This window comes from Ranitomeya variabilis, chromosome 6 (assembly GCF_051348905.1).
Source record: "Ranitomeya variabilis isolate aRanVar5 chromosome 6, aRanVar5.hap1, whole genome shotgun sequence".
In the NCBI taxonomy this organism is placed as follows: domain Eukaryota; kingdom Metazoa; phylum Chordata; class Amphibia; order Anura; family Dendrobatidae; genus Ranitomeya; species Ranitomeya variabilis.
This window is the reverse complement of record NC_135237.1, coordinates 349,231,526-349,249,083: the sequence shown is the minus strand read 5'-3', so window position 1 is coordinate 349,249,083 and position 17,558 is coordinate 349,231,526.

Here is a 17,558-nt window from a genome sequence, read left to right as displayed (position 1 = left end):
GCCCCGGCCATCGGCTTTCCCTCTCTTGTGCAGAAAATTGCTTGGGAGTAGGGTTGAGCGAAACGGATCGGTCAATTTCAAAAATCGCCGACTTTCGGCAAAGTCGGGTTTCATGAAACCCGACCCGATCCCAGCGTGGGATCAGCCATGCTGTCGGCGATCTTCGCGCCAAAGTCGCATTTCGTATGACGCTTTCAGCGCCATTTCTCAGCCAATAAAGGAGGGCGCAGAGTGTGGGCAGCGTGGTGACATAGGTCTCGGTCCCCACCATCTTAGAGAGGGGCAGGACAGTGATTGGCTTGCTTTCTGCAGCGTCTCAGGGGGTATAAAGGGGCATGCACGTCGACCGCCATCTTACTTCTGCCGATCTGAACATAGGGAGAGGTTGCTGCAGCTTCGTCAGAAGGGCTATAGTTAGGGAGGAAAGATTAACCCCCAAACCGCTTGTGCTATAGCGATTTCCACTGTCCAACACCACCTTTTCTTTGCAGGGACAGTGGATGCTATATTTGTGTGCAACAGCTCTGTAGCTTATAAGGCTCCCTGATAGCTGCATTGCTGTTTGTACGCCGCTGTGCAAACCAACTGCTTTTTTAAAAGCAAAAATCCTATTGCTCCTTTCTGCACAGTTCTATTGTTTATTTGTCCACACTTTTGTGTGTAGCAGTCCTTTTTATTGCTGGCTGCCATACTTTTCCTGAGATCATTGTAGGGAGATTGTTATTGCAGCACCCCAGAGTCCTGGTCGTTGCAGTACTGATGCTCCGCCGCTAAGGGGGGCTATGGTACGTCTGATGGCACTGAAGGAGTTCATCTGACCAGGTATCACAGACACCAATACATTTCACAGTCTGGCCTCCAGGGGGAGCTAAGGGTACTATGTATTAGGCCACTCCTCACAATCTGTTAAAACTGGGGGTTGGATAGGAAGTTAGAACAGAAAACTGACTGGGTTGGAACCAGGCAACACCTTGTGGCAGAGGGTGTTGTAGGGGAAGATTCAGAGGGTCCCTGTCAGGGGTGGGATCCTGACAGAGGCCTAGCAACCAGAGAGAACGTTACGGGACCGCGCCTGCACGATATAGCGGCGGTACCCCAAGAAAGGACAAGAAGCGAGGTTTATTGTGCTGAGTGAGAAACGAGATCAACGCAACAAGGAGAATACCAGTAGGAGTCGTGCTGTAAGACGAGGCAACATCCTACTGAGGCGCGTAACCGGTGGCCGGAACGCCGAGGAAGTATAGAGCTCCAGGCCAAACTTCAAACCTACGGCAGGACAGTCAGTTATAGGCGGGCTGTCTCACCCAATTGACCTAGGAAGACACAGGGGGTAACAACAGGAGTGGGGCGACGCTAGAGTCCCGGAAGAGCTCCGAGCCTCCCCGTCATACGGGTGCGTCCTACCATAAGATCTGGGGGACGTGGAAGAACATCAGAATCGAGTTGTGAGGGAACACGAGAAACAGACACAACAGTTGTGAGGACTATCCCGTGGTGCTCAGCAGGGAAGGACTACAACACACAAGCGCTAGAAGGTAGGCACAGATTTCCACCTGCAAGGGGAGCTCTGGATGTGCCATCGGACCGGCCAGGCTTGCGCAGCCCGGTTAACCGTATTCCGGATTGAGGATCCTGAAGCCTTCAGTAAAGAGGTAAAGAGACTGCAACCTGGTGTCCTCGTTATTTACTGCAACCTGCACTGCACCACTACAACATCATCACCATCACGCATACCTACAATTGTACGCCCCTCAGCAGGGTCACGGACCGGGTCTAGCCACCGTGACAACCCCAGAACAGAGACTCAGAGGCCCGGTACCGGGTACCCCTCGGCCCTGCGGCAGTGGGGGCGCTACAACTTGGCGTCACGAACAGGATCTACTTAAGCCTGAAGAATCAGGTCATGTGTGCCTTGGAACTGTGATTTATTATACTTGGACTGTGACTTATTGCAAAGACTGTGTATTGCCACTTGCCGCCAGAAGTTCCCGCCAAAACCGCCGCCATTGCAGCACTAAGGAGAGCGCAGGAGAAGAAGAAGGGCGTGGAAGTGGGCGTGAACAAGCTGAAGAGCACGAAAGACAATGGCCGCCGAGTCTAAATATTTCGGCCCCTTGAGGACGTGTCCGTCAGCAGCCGAGATCCGCCTCCTGATCCTCAATGGTGGGCAGAGACAAAGAAAGCGAAACCGCCCACGAAGGAGAGAGCGGGAAAAGGACCAGGAAGAAGAAGTCAGCGACATGGAGGACGCCATGGCCAGCCACCCGGAGCCGGAGCGTGAGGTAGGAGCAGAGGACTCCCCCAGCTACCCAGAGGGGCACTGCAACCAGGCCTCCACCGCTGATATTGACTTCCTGCAGGCTGGAGTGGATGAGCTCGGCGACCAACTCCGGCGGACGCAGCTGAGCACTGAGGCCGGGTGGAAGAAGACCTTCATCGGGAGCCTCATCAGACGTCTGGCGGCGGCCTCGTCTGGTCCGGAGCAAGAAAGAAGTTCCAGCGCTCCAAAGCCAGAAAGCAAGGCCCTGCCGGAAAGCGAGATGCTGCAAACGGAGATGACAGCGCCGCAGCGCAAGGCCCTGCAACTAGCATTCCAGACCCCAGCGGAGACGGAGCAGATCGGCACCGGAGGGACCGCATCTGAAGCAGGTATGAAGAATGACCCTGCCCCGCCAGCAGAGGCCCTGCTGATAGGCCCCGTCGCAGCACCCCCTCTCCCTGGGATCTATAAACTCCAGTGACTTACACCCTGGGATCAGGCCCCGGGTACGGAGCACTTCTTAAAGGCCCCGAGCTCGCCGATCACCTTGCCAGGCGAGGTCTATGCGGAGCTACGGCCGCCAGAGCGAGAGTAAACCTCGATGCCATGGATATGTAAATAGTTAACTGCTTGTTTCCCTGCTTTTTGCTGCTTTAAACCCGACTAGGGTTAACTCTTAAAGGGATCCCTTCGTTTACCCGGGATCCCTATTATTGCCTTTTTGGTTTTGTTTCTCGTTTATCATTGTTGAAAGAACTGCTGGATCATGAACACTGCATGATTACAAACTCCTTGTAAATAGTTTGCACCTTCTTAAAGGTGCCCTCTACTGGTTTTATAAAGGAAAGGACTCTTCGCGAAGACACTGGTCCTGGAACCAGCACCGGAGTCCTTACTGCGAACAGACTTGCAGCTTGAGAAGTTGCACTACCTCATAGAGACTTGGTCCCCTCTTAAAGGGGATGTTCACGTATTGCACTTATGAACAGTGTTGCCTTCAGATGGTTAAATGGCAATAATGTCTTGAAAGAAGAAGTTAAATGTAGCTAACTAGTTGATTGTGAGAAATGTTTAATGATGTTGATAAAAGAATGAGGACAGAAAGTGAACCCGTACGGGGTTAGTTAGTGAGTCCTCCTAGGAGCCATACAGAGGTGGCTCAGTAATCCTGAACTAAAAGATGGATGATAAGTTCTATACCGTGTATAGTAGTGGAAAGGCTGTAGGCCCGGGCAGAAAGGGGCGGTCCTGTAACAGAAAGGAGAGGCAGTAGGCCTGGAGCGGATAGGACAGGCGGTCCTGCAGATGTAAAGAAGGAGAATGCAGAAAAGTTGATTAGCCTTATAATGTTTTATAAGAAGGTCTTTAGTGGATCCAGCGAGTACGTCCTTAAAGGCAATGTTAAATTATTGTTCAAAAATTTTGCACTTAGTAGAATACCCGGTTGGGTAAGAAAAGTTATTTATAGTATGTTATTTAAAGTATTTAACCATGTTTGTAACGTCCAAGTGTCCTCACCTCCCATAAAGGGAAGCTCTGTTAAAAAGTTTACTTGTACTTGCATTTTCAAAAATTGTATGTCTTTTTGCTGACATGTATTGTTGTTTTCTTCCCAGTCCAGGAGTACTGGATTTAACCGGGGGGGAGTGCAGCGCCCCAGAGTCCTGGTCGTTGCAGTACTGATGCTCCGCCGCTAAGGGGGGCTATGGTATGTCTGATGGCACTGAAGGAGTTCATCTGACCAGGTATCACAGACACCAATACACTTCACAGTCTGGCCTCCAGGGGGAGCTAAGGGTGCTATGTATTAGGCCACTCCTCACAGTCTGGTAAAACTGGGGGTTGGATAGGAAGTTAGTTCAGAAAGCTGACTGGGTTGGAACCAGGCAACACCTTGTGGCAGAGGGTGTTGTAGGGGAAGATTCAGAGGGGTCCCTGTCAGGGGTGGGATCCTGACAGAGGCCTAGCAACCAGAGAGAACGTTACGGGACCGCGCCTGCACGATATAGCGGCGGTACCCCAAGAAAGGACAAGAAGCGAGGTTTATTGTGCTGCATGAGAAACGAGATCAATGCAACAAGGAGAATACCAGTAGGAGTCGTGCTGTAAGACGAGGCAACATCCTACTGAGGCGCGGGCGCGTAACCGGTGGCCGGAACGCCGAGGAAGTATAGAGCTCCAGGCCAAACTTCAAACCTACGGCAGGACAGTCAGTTATAGGCGGGCTGTCTCACCCAATTGACCTAGGAAGACACAGGGGGGTAACAACAGGAGTGGGGCGACGCTAGAGTCCCGGAAGAGCTCCGAGCCTCCCCGTCATACGGGTGCGTCCTACCATAAGATCTGGGGGACGTGGAAGAACATCAGAATCGAGTTGTGAGGGAACACGAGAAACAGACACAACAGTTGTGAGGACTATCCCGTGGTGCTCAGCAGGGAAGGACTACAACACACAAGCGCTAGAAGGTAGGCACAGATTTCCACCTGCAAGGGGAGCTCTGGATGTGCCATCGGACCGGCCAGGCTTGCGCAGCCCGGTTAACCGTATTCCGGATTGAGGATCCTGAAGCCTTCAGTAAAGAGGTAAAGAGACTGCAACCTGGTGTCCTCGTTATTTACTGCAACCTGCACCGCACCACTACAACATCATCACCATCACGCACACCTATCATTGTACGCCCCTCAGCAGGGTCACGGACCGGGTCTAGCCACCGTGACAACCCCAGAACAGAGACTCAGAGGCCCGGTACCGGGTACCCCTCGGCCCTGCGGCAGTGGGGGTGCTACATTATTATAGTACAGTCCCCTTTTTTTATATATATATATCTTCCAGACCCTTTCTGCCACGTACACTGTGTAGTGTAATACAGTGGGCCTGATTTTTGCAGTAGTCTCCCACACATAAAAAGGGAGATTTAAATTGCCGCTAAGTGCATCTGTGTCTGTTCTGTTTGTCGTATATCTGCCAGCCCCTTTCTGCCACGTACACTGTGTAGTGTAATACAGTGGGCCTGATTTTTGCAGTAGTCTCCCACACATAAAAAGGGAGATTTAAATTGCCGCTAAGTGCATCTGCGTCAGTTCTGTTTGTCATATATCTGCCAGCCCCTTTCTGCCACGTGCTCTGTGTAGTGTAATACAGTGGGCCTGATTTTTGCAGTAGTCTCCCACACATAAAAAGGGAGATTTAAATTGCCGCTAAGTGCATCTGCATCAGTTCTGTTTGTCGTATATCTGCCAGCCCCTTTCTGCCACGTTCACTGTTTAATACAGTGGGCCTGATTTTTGCAGCAATCTCCCACACATAAAAAGGGAGATTTAAATTCTCAACAAGTTTACATACACCTTCTTCCTTGTTTTACAGTACCATATAACGGTTGTTAGTTTGGTTACATTTTCCCAAGAATGAGGAAGTCTGCTGGAAGAGGCCGTGGGCGGTCATTGCCAGCTGTTAATGATGGTGGTGGTGGTGGAGCATTTGGTGGTAGTGGGAAAAGCAAAATAGCACCTAAGGCTCGAGTTGTTGAGCCAGCGTCATCGTCTGGCTACACAAGGCCTCGAAGGCTCCCTTTTCTGGGAGTAGGAAAACCGCTTTTAAAGCCGGAGCAGCAGGAAAAAGTTTTGGCTTTCCTTGCTGACTCAGCCTCCAGCTCTTTCGCCTCCTCTTCCGAAAGTTCCAAATTTAAAAGCAGCGAGTCGTCAGTGGATGCTCACGGTCAGGAACAAGTCGCTTCCTTGTGTCCTCCACCCAAAGCAAAAGTGAAGGATGCGGCAGGCGACACTACAGTTTACTCCATGGAGCTCTTTACACATACCGTGCCAGGGTTAGAAAGGGAACTTGTTAACAGCCCATTACAAGATGAATCGGACATGGAGTGCACAGATGCACAGCCACAGCTAGATTATTATGCTGTTCCATTGACTCAGATCACTACATTGCCCTCGCAGTGTACTGAGCCAGAATCTGACCCTGATGAGATTATGGTGCCCCGTCCCGAACGCTATAGCACCTTACACGGTGACACAGAGGAAGGTGCACAGGACTTTGAAGAGGAGGTGATAGATGACCCAGTTGTTGACCCAGATTGGCAGCCATTGGGGGAACAGGGTGCCGCTGGCAGTAGCTCAGAAGCGGAGGAGGATGTCCGCAGCAGGCATCAACATCGCAACAGCTTTCATCTGGCAGGCCCGTATCTGGTCAAAAAAGTTTGACAAAACCAAAAACACTTTTAGGACAGCGTGGCCATCCGGTGAAAGTAGCACAGCGTGCAATGCCTGAAAAGGTATTGCATAGTAGGAAGAGTGGAGTGTGACAATTTTTTAACCAAGATCCGAATAATCAGTGCAAAGTTATCCTTAAGAAATGCGCAAAGACCTTTAGCAGAGGGCAGAAAGCCCAAAATTTAAATACAACCTGCATGCGTAGACATTTAACCAGCATGCACTTGCAAGCCTAGACTAACTACCAAACGTCCTGTACCGTTGGTGCACCTGCTCAGAATGAAGGTAGTGAGCAACGCTACATTGCTTCCCTCACTGTAAGCCCACCGTTTAGGACACCACCTGCAGCAAATGCAGAGGTATCGTTGCAAGGCCAAAGCAGTCAGGGAATCACCAGGTTCTTGGTAGGAAACACTGTATGTTGGCCAACATCAAGAATACCATCACCAACCCTCTCTCAATCTGCCATGTCCACCACCACCCCCGCTAGTTCCACCTTATGCAGCTCTCCAGTCCAGCTCACCATACAAGAGACTCTCGTTAGGAAAAGGAAGTACTCATCCTCTCATCTGCGTACACAGGGTTTGAACGCCCACATTGCTAGACTAATCTCGTTAGAGATGATGCCCTACCGGTTGGTTGAAAGCGAAGATTTCAAAGCCCTGATGGCCTACACAGTACCACGCTATGATCTACCCAGTCGACACTTCTTTGTGAGAAAAGCCATCCCAGCCCTCCACCAGCATGTCAAAGACCGCATTGTCCATGCACTCAGGAAATCAGTCAGTAGAAAGGTGCACCTCACAACAAATGCATGGACCAGTAGGCAAGGCCAGGAACGTTAAGTGACCATCACGGCACACTGGGTTAATGTGGTGGATGCAGGGTCCACAGGGGACAGCCATAGTGGGACAGTTCTGCCTAGCCCACGGTCTAGGAAACAGTTGGCTGTAGGCGTTTGAAACCCCTCCTCCTCCTCCAGCAAAAGTGAAATCTCGTCCACAGAGCGCAGTCGCACGACCACTCCATCCGCAGCTGCCAGTGTTGCACACGAAGTGTCCCATTATGGAACAGCTAGTGGTAAGTGTCAGCAGGCTGTGTTGGAAATGAAGTGTTTGGGCGACAACAGACACACCGCGGAAGTTCTGGCCGAGCTCTTGCAGCAAGAAACTCAGTCCTGGCTGGGCAGTGTACATCTTGAGGCAGGCAAGGTAGTCAGTGATAACGGAAGGAATTTTATGGCTGCCATAGTCCTTTCAGAACTGAAACACATACCTTGCCTGGCTCACACCTTGAACCTGGTAGTGCAGTGCTTCCTGAAAAGTTATCCGGGGTTACCAGCCCTGCTCCTGAAGGTGCAAAGACTTTGCTCGCACATCCGCTGGTCGCCCGTACACTCCAGCCGTATGCAGAACTATCAGCGATCACTGAAGCTTCCCCAGCACTGACTAATAATTGACGTTGCAACAAGGTGGAACTCCACACTGCACATGCTTCAGATGCTGTGCGAACAGAGGCGTGCTGTAATGTATTTGTGGGAGGATACACATACACGGGCAGGCAGTTGGATGGCAGACATGGAGTTGTCAGGTGTGCAGTGGTCGAAGCTACAAGACCTCTGTCAAGTCCTTCAGTGTTTTGAGGAATGCACACGGCTGGTAAGTGCAGACGACGCCATCATAAGCATGAGCATCCCACTAATGCGTCTGCTGATGCAAAGTTTGACGCACATTAAGGAGCAGGCGTCTGCAGCCGAGGAGGAGGGAAGCCTTGATGACAGTCAGCCATTGTCTTCTCAGGGAACTCTCCTGGACGAGGTCGCGGATGAAGAGGAGGAGGATGATGGGGATGAATATTTATGTGAGGAGGAAGCTTCTCAGGGGGCAATAGAAACTGGTGGCTTTGCAAGGTCAGGTACAGGGTTTTTGCGGGAGACAAGTGATGTTGATTTGCCAGAAAGTGCTCCTCAACCCAGCACAAGCAGTGAATTGACACCTGGAACATTGGCCCACATGGCTGATTATGCCTTGTGTATCCTAAAAAGGGACCCCCGCATTATCAAAATGATGACCGATGACGATTACTGGTTGGCCTGCCTCCTGGATCCACGATACAAAGGAAAATTGCAAAATATCATGCCACATGAGAACCTTGAGCAAATATTGGCTACCAAACAAGCAACTCTTGTAGACCGTTTGGTTCAGGCATTCCCAGCACACAGCGGCGGTGATGGTTCTCACACGAGCTGCAGTGGGCAACATGGCAGAGGTGTTAGAGGTGCACAAATCAGAAGTGGCGTTGGACAGAGGGGTTTTATGACCAGGTTGTGGAGTGATTTCGCAATGACCGCAGACACAACAGGTACTGCTGCATCAATTCAAAGTGACAGGAGACAACATTTGTCCAGTATGGTTACGAACTATTTTTCCTCCCTTATCGATGTTCTCCCTCACAGGTCATTCCCCTTTGATTACTGGGCATCTAAAATAGACACCTGGCCTGAATTGGCAGAATATGCATTACAGGAGATCGCTTGCTCAGCTGCTAGTGTGCTATCAGAAAGAGTCTTCAGTGCTGCTGGTTCAATACTGACCGAAAAAAGGACTCGTCTGGCTACCCAAAATGTTGATGATCTAACCTTCATTAAAATGAACCAATGATTGATTTCTAATTATTTTGCCCCACCTTCCCCTGCTGACACGTAGTTTGCCTGAAAAATGTCTTGCTTTTGGACTCCTCTTACTGACTGCTCCAATTCCTCCATTTGCAGCTGCTGAATGTCCACCATATGCCATTTTTTTACCTCCATAAATGGGCTGACTCCCTCCACAGGGCCGTGGTCACCACCTAGCGCAAGCACCCGTGCGAGTGCCGTTTGCCTGGACAGGTAGGTGTGCCCACTCTTGGACGACGGCACTGGCACAGGGTCCCTCATAGTACAATGAAGTGTCTCTGACGGTGGTGGTGCACAACCAACATCAGACACAGTCATAATATGAGGGGCCCTGGGCCAGTACCGCCGCCCACGAGAGAGTGTCCCCCCCAGCTCGAACAGCGCTCTACCACTTGCAAAACTTACCTCTCCCGGCTCCACCACTGTGTAGTCTGTGCTGTTAAAACCTTCAATGGCTCTGCCAATAAAAATGTGTTGAAATGATAGATGGTAGTAAAAATATACAGGGGCCCTGGCCTCCATTTAGACCAGTTAATACTTTGCGCCAACTACCACTGTCTGCTACTCTGCATAGGAGCCCACCCCTGTACGTAGCTATGCCACCTGTTTATTTATGAAAATTTGTTTGGCAGACATTTACCTCACTTTATTGTTTTGGCCTACTAACTGTGTCATCCACTCCTTACAGTTGTCCTCCACTGAACAAACCTATGCCGCCAGTTTACTCCTGTTACCAGTTTTGAACTGCATAGAGCCTACTTTTTTATTTTAGGTCTTCTAAGTCTGTCTGAGCCACTCCTCACAATCGTCCTCCGCTGAACAAACCAATGCTGCCTGTGTACCCCTGTATCCAAATTTAAACTGCATTGAGCCTACTTTTTTATTTTAGGCCTACTAAGTCTGTCTGCGCCACTCCTTACAATCGTCCTCCGCTGAACAAACCAATGCTGCCTGTGTACCCCTGTAACCAAATTTAAACTGCGTTGAGCCTACTTTTTTATTTGAGGCCTACTAAGTTTGTCTGTGCCACTCCTTACAATCGTCCTCCGCTGAACAAACCAATGCTGCCTGTGTACCCCATAACCAAATTTAAACTGCATTGAGCCTACTTTTTTATTTTAGGCCTACTACCTGTGTCTGTCTGCGCCATTCAATACAGCTGTCCTCCACTGACCAAAGCTGAGCTTCAATTTTCAGGCTTTCGGCCTGCAGAAAATATGAAACTGCATTTGGCCTACTTGTTTGGTTGGGCCCTACTAATGGTGTCTGCCGCTCCTTGCTTGTCTCCTCCACTGAATATAGCTGAGCTTCAATTTTCAGCCTTTTGGCCTAGATCAGATGTGAAACTGCATTTGGCCTACTTGTTTGTTTGGGCCTACTAATGGTGTTTGCCGCTCCTTGCTTTTCTCCTCCACTGAACAAAGCTGAGCTTCAATTTTCAGGCCTTCGGCCTGCAGAAAATATGAAACTGCATTTGGCCTACTTGTTTGGTTGGGCCCTACTAACGGTGTCTGCCGCTCCTTGCTTTTCTCCTCCACTGAACAAAGCTGAACTTCAATTTTCAGGCTTTCGGCCTGCAGAAAATATGAAACTGCATTTGGCCTACTTGTTTGGTTGGGCCCTACTAACCGTGTCTGCCGCTCCTTGCTTTTCTCTTCCACTGAACAAAGCTGAGCTTCAATTTTCAGGCTTTCGGCCTACATCAGATATTAAACTGCATTTGGCCTACTTGTTTGGTTGGGCCTACTAAGGGTGTCTGCCGCTCCTTGGTGTTCTCCTCCACTGAACACAGCTGAGCTTCAATTTTCAGGCTTTCGGCCTGTATAAAATGTTGAACTGTATTTGGCCTACTTGTTTGTTTGGGCCCTACTAATGGTGTCTGGCGCTCCTTCTTGTTCTCCTCCACTGAATATAGCTGAGCTTCAATTTTCAGGCTTTCGGCCTAGATCAGATATGAAACTGCATTTGACCTACTTGTTTGGTTGGGCCTACTAACGGTGTCTGCCGCTCCTTGGTGTTCTCCTCCACTGAACAAAGCTGAGCTTCAATTTTCAGGCTTTCGCCCTACGTAAAATATGAAACTGCATTTGGCCTACTTGTTTGGTTGGGCCCTACTAACGGTGTCTGCCGCTCCTTGCTTGTCTCCTCCACTGAATATAGCTGAGCTTCAATTTTCAGGCTTTCGGCCTAGATCAGATATGAAACTGCATTTGGCCTTCTTGTTTGGTTGGGCCTACTAACAGTGTCTGCCGCTCATTGGTGTTCTCCTCCACTGAACAAAGCTGAGCTTAAATTTTCAGGCTTTCGCCCTACATAAAATATGAAAATGCATTTGGCCTACTTGTTTGGTTGGGCCTACTAACGGTGTCTGCCACTCCTTGATGTTATACTCCACTGAACAAAGCAGTGCTGCCTGTTTACTCCTGTTACCAATTTTGAACTGCATTTGGCCCACTTTATTACTTGGGCCTACTAACTGTGTCTGCCACTCATTACAGTTTTCCTCCACTGAACAAAGCAATGCCGCCTGTTTAGTCCTGTTACCAATTTTGAACTGCATGTAGCCTACTTTATTCTTTGGGCCTATAACTGTGTTTCCTCCTCATCCTGCCCATTGCCCAGCCACTGCTAGATGAGTCTGCTGGTACATTGACCCAGACCACTACATTCCCTGTTGTGAATTTGCTTTTTGCTCCCTCTAGTGGTTACTAGTTTTTTGACTCTGGTTTTTCTGTCATTTCTTTTATCCGCACCTGGGTCGTTAGTTAGGGGTGTTGCTATATAAGCTCCCTGGACCTTCAGTTCAATGCCTGGCAACGTAGTTATCAGAGCTAGTCTGCTGTGCTCTTGTCTACTGATCCTGGTTCCAGTTATATCAGCTAAGTCTGCCTTTTGCTTTTTGCTATTTGTTTTGGTTTTGTATTTTTGTCCAGCTTGTTCCAAATCTATATCCTGACCTTTGCTGGAAGCTCTAGGGGGCTGGTGTTCTCCCCCCGGACCGTTAGACGGTTCGGGGGTTCTTGAATTTCCAGTGTGGATTTTGATAGGAATTTTGTTGACCATATAAGTTACCTTTCTTTATTCTGCTATCAGTAAGCGGGCCTCTCTGTGCTAAACCTGGTTCATTTCTGTGTTTGTCATTTCCTCTTACCTCACCGTCATTATTTGTGGGGGGCTTCTATCCAGCTTTGGGGTCCCCTTCTCTGGAGGCAAGAAAGGTCTTTGTTTTCCTCTACTAGGGGTAGCTAGATTCTCCGGCTGGCGCGTGTCATCTAGAATCAACGTAGGAATGATCCCCGGCTACTTCTAGTGTTGGCGTTAGGAGTAGATATATGGTCAACCCAGTTACCACTGCCCTATGAGCTGGATTTTTGTATTCTGCAGACTTCCACGTTCCTCTGAGACCCTCGCCATTGGGGTCATAACAGTTTGCCAGGCCAGTATTAAATGTTTAATGCATTGCAGAAGAGGGATTATAAGAAAGAAGATTCTGAGTTTTTTTTTTTTTTTTTTTTTTTTCTTCTTCCCCTTTACCTCAGAGTGGCTATGCTTGCTGCAGACATGAATGTCCAGACCTTGATTACAAGTGTGGACCAGCTGGCTACTCGTGTGCAGGGCATACAAGACTATGTTATCAGAAATCCTAGGTCAGAACCTAAAATACCGATTCCTGAACTGTTTTCCGGAGACAGGTTTAAGTTTAGGAATTTCGTGAATAATTGTAAATTGTTTTTGTCCCTGAGACCCTGTTCATCTGGAGATTCTGCTCAGCAAGTAAAAATTGTGATTTCGTTCTTACGGGGCGACCCTCAGGATTGGGCTTTTTCGCTGGCGCCAGGAGATCCGGCATTGGCTGATCTTGATGCGTTTTTTCTGGCGCTCGGTTTACTTTATGAGGAACCCAATCTTGAGATTCAGGCAGAAAAGGCCTTGCTGGCTATGTCTCAGGGGCAGGACGAGGCTGAAGTGTATTGCCAAAAATTTCGGAAATGGTCCGTGCTGACACATTGGAACGAGTGTGCACTGGCAGCTAATTTTAGAAATGGCCTTTCTGAAGCCATTAAGAATGTTATGGTGGGTTTTCCCATTCCCACAGGTCTGAATGACACTATGGCACTGGCTATTCAAATTGACCGGCGGTTGCGGGAGCGCAAAACCGCAAATTCCCTCATGGTGTTGTCTGAACAGACACCTAATTCGGTGCAATGTGATAGAAAAACCGCAAATTCCCTCATGGTGTTGTCTGAACAGACACCTGATTTAATGCAATGTGATAGAATCCTGACTAGAAATGAGCGGAAAATTCATAGACGCCGGAATGGCTTGTGCTACTACTGTGGTGATTCTACACATGTTATCTCAGCATGCTCTAAACGTATAGCTAAGGTTGTTAGTCCTGTCACCGTTGGTAATTTGCAACCTAAATTTATTCTGTCTGTAACTTTGATTTGCTCACTGTCATCTTATCCTGTCATGGCGTTTGTAGATTCAGGTGCTGCCCTGAGTCTCATGGATCTCTCATTTGCTAAGCGCTGTGGTTTTACTCTTGAACCATTAGAAAATCCTATTCCTCTTAGGGGTATTGATGCTACACCATTGGCAGCAAATAAACCGCAGTATTGGACACAGGTTACCATGTGCATGACTCCTGAACACCGCGAGGTGATACGTTTCCTGGTTTTACATAAAATGCATGATTTGGTTGTTTTAGGGCTGCCATGGTTACAGACCCATAATCCAGTCCTGGACTGGAAGGCTATGTCAGTCTCAAGTTGGGGCTGTCGTGGTATTCATGAGGATTCCCTGCCTGTGTCTATTGCTTCTTCTACGCCTTCGGAAGTTCCGGAGTATTTGTCTGATTATCAGGATGTCTTCAGTGAGTCTGAGTCCAGTGCACTGCCTCCTCATAGGGACTGTGACTGTGCTATAGATTTGATCCCAGGCAGTAAATTTCCTAAGGGAAGACTGTTTAATCTGTCGGTACCTGAACATACCGCTATGCGTTCATATATCAAGGAGTCTCTGGAGAAAGGACATATTCGTCCGTCTTCTTCCCCTCTTGGTGCGGGATTCTTTTTTGTGGCAAAAAAGGACGGATCTTTGAGACCTTGTATTGATTATCGGCTTTTAAATAAGATCACTGTCAAATTTCAGTATCCTTTACCGCTGTTGTCTGACTTGTTTGCCCGGATTAAGGGTGCCAAGTGGTTCACCAAGATAGACCTTCGCGGTGCGTACAACCTTGTGCGCATTAAGCAAGGTGATGAATGGAAAACCGCATTCAATACGCCCGAAGGTCATTTTGAGTACTTGGTGATGCCTTTTGGGCTCTCCAATGCGCCTTCAGTTTTTCAGTCCTTTATGCATGACATTTTCCGGAAGTATCTGGATAAATTTTTGATTGTTTATCTGGATGATATTTTGGTTTTTTCTGATAATTGGGATTCGCATGTGGAGCAGGTCAGGTTGGTCTTTAAAATTTTGCGTGAAAATTCTTTGTTTGTCAAGGGCTCAAAGTGTCTCTTTGGTGTACAGAAGGTTCCCTTTTTGGGGTTCATTTTTTCCCCTTCTGCTGTGGAGATGGACCCAGTCAAGGTCCGAGCTATTCTTGATTGGACTCAGCCCTCATCAGTTAAGAGTCTTCAGAAGTTCTTGGGCTTCGCTAACTTCTACCGTCGTTTTATCGCTAATTTTTCTAGCATTGTGAAACCTTTGACGGATATGACCAAGAAGGGCTCCGATGTAGCTAACTGGGCTCCTGCTGCCGTGGAGGCTTTCCAGGAGTTGAAACGCCGGTTTACTTCGGCGCCTGTTTTGTGCCAGCCTGACGTCTCACTTCCCTTTCAGGTTGAGGTGGATGCTTCGGAGATTGGGGCAGGGGCCGTTTTGTCGCAGAGAGGCCCTGGTTGCTCTGTTATGAAACCTTGTGCCTTTTTCTCTAGGAAGTTTTCGCCTGCCGAGCGAAATTATGATGTGGGCAATCGGGAGTTGTTGGCCATGAAATGGGCATTTGAGGAGTGGCGTCATTGGCTCGAGGGTGCTAAGCATCGTGTGGTGGTCTTGACTGATCACAAAAATCTGATGTATCTCGAGTCTGCTAAACGCCTTAATCTGAGACAGGCCCGCTGGTCATTGTTTTTCTCCCGCTTTGATTTTGTTGTCTCGTATTTACCAGGTTCAAAGAATGTGAAGGCCGATGCTCTTTCTAGGAGCTTTGTGCCTGATGCTCCTGGAGTCGCTGATCCTGTTGGTATTCTTAAAGATGGAGTTATCTTGTCAGCTATTTCTCCGGATCTGCGACGTGTGTTGCAGAGATTTCAGGCTGATAGGCCTGAGTCTTGTCCACCTGACAGACTGTTTGTCCCGGATAAGTGGACCAGCAGAGTCATTTCCGAGGTTCATTCCTCGGTGTTGGCAGGTCACCCGGGAATTTTTGGCACCAGAGATCTGGTGGCCAGGTCCTTTTGGTGGCCTTCCTTGTCAAGGGATGTGCGGTCATTTGTGCAGTCCTGTGGGACTTGTGCTCGAGCTAAGCCTTGCTGTTCTCGTGCCAGCGGTTTGCTCTTGCCCTTGCCTGTCCCGAAGAGACCTTGGACACATATCTCCATGGATTTCATTTCTGATCTTCCGCTATCTCAGGGCATGTCCGTTATCTGGGTGATATGTGATCGCTTCTCCAAGATGGTCCATTTGGTTCCTTTGCCTAAGCTGCAAGCTGCCTTCCTCTTCCGATCTGGTTCCTGTGTTTTTCCAGAACGTGGTTCGTTTGCACGGCATCCCTGAGAATATTGTGTCAGACAGAGGATCCCAGTTCGTTTCCAGGTTCTGGCGATCCTTTTGTAGTAGGATGGGCATTGATTTGTCGTTTTCGTCTGCTTTCCATCCTCAGACTAATGGACAGACGGAGCGAACCAATCAGACTTTGGAGGCTTATTTGAGGTGTTTTGTCTCTGCTGATCAGGACGATTGGGTGACATTCTTGCCGTTGGCTGAGTTTGCCCTTAATAATCGGGCTAGTTCCGCCACCTTGGTTTCGCCTTTTTTCTGCAACTCTGGTTTCCATCCTCGCTTTTCTTCGGGTCATGTGGAGCCTTCTGACTGTCCTGGGGTGGATTCTGTGGTGGATAGGTTGCAGCAGATCTGGAATCATGTGGTGGACAACTTGAAGTTGTCACAGGAGAAGGCTCAGCGCTTTGCCAACCGCCGCCGCGGTGTGGGTCCCCGACTACGCGTTGGGGATTTGGTATGGCTTTCTTCCCGCTTTGTTCCTATGAAGGTCTCCTCTCCCAAATTTAAACCTCGTTTTATTGGGCCTTACAAGATATTGGAAATCCTTAATCCTGTATCTTTTCGTCTGGATCTTCCTGTGTCGTTTGCTATTCACAATGTATTTCATAGGTCCTTGTTGCGGTGGTACATTGTGCCTGTAGTTCCTTCTGCTGAGCCTCCTGCTCCTGTGTTGGTTGAGGGCGAGTTGGAGTACGTGGTGGAGAAGATCTTGGATTCTCGCCTCTCCAGGCGGAGGCTTCAGTACCTGGTCAAGTGGAAGGGCTATGGTCAGGAGGATAATTCCTGGGTGGTCGCCTCTGATGTTCATGCGGCCGATTTAGTTCGTGCCTTTCATGCCGCTCATCCTGATCGCCCTGGTGGTCGTGGTGAGGGTTCGGTGACCCCTCACTAAGGGGGGGGTACTGTTGTGAATTTGCTTTTTGCTCCCTCTAGTGGTTACTAGTTTTTTGACTCTGGTTTTTCTGTCATTTCTTTTATCCGCACCTGGGTCGTTAGTTAGGGGTGTTGCTATATAAGCTCCCTGGACCTTCAGTTCAATGCCTGGCAACGTAGTTATCAGAGCTAGTCTGCTGTGCTCTTGTCTACTGATCCTGGTTCCAGTTATATCAGCTAAGTCTGCCTTTTGCTTTTTGCTATTTGTTTTGGTTTTGTATTTTTGTCCAGCTTGTTCCAAATCTATATCCTGACCTTTGCTGGAAGCTCTAGGGGGCTGGTGTTCTCCCCCCGGACCGTTAGACGGTTCGGGGGTTCTTGAATTTCCAGTGTGGATTTTGATAGGGTTTTTGTTGACCATATAAGTTACCTTTCTTTATTCTGCTATCAGTAAGCGGGCCTCTCTGTGCTAAACCTGGTTCATTTCTGTGTTTGTCATTTCCTCTTACCTCACCGTCATTATTTGTGGGGGGCTTCTATCCAGCTTTGGGGTCCCCTTCTCTGGAGGCAAGAAAGGTCTTTGTTTTCCTCTACTAGGGGTAGCTAGATTCTCCGGCTGGCGCGTGTCATCTAGAATCAACGTAGGAATGATCCCCGGCTACTTCTAGTGTTGGCGTTAGGAGTAGATATATGGTCAACCCAGTTACCACTGCCCTATGAGCTGGATTTTTGTATTCTGCA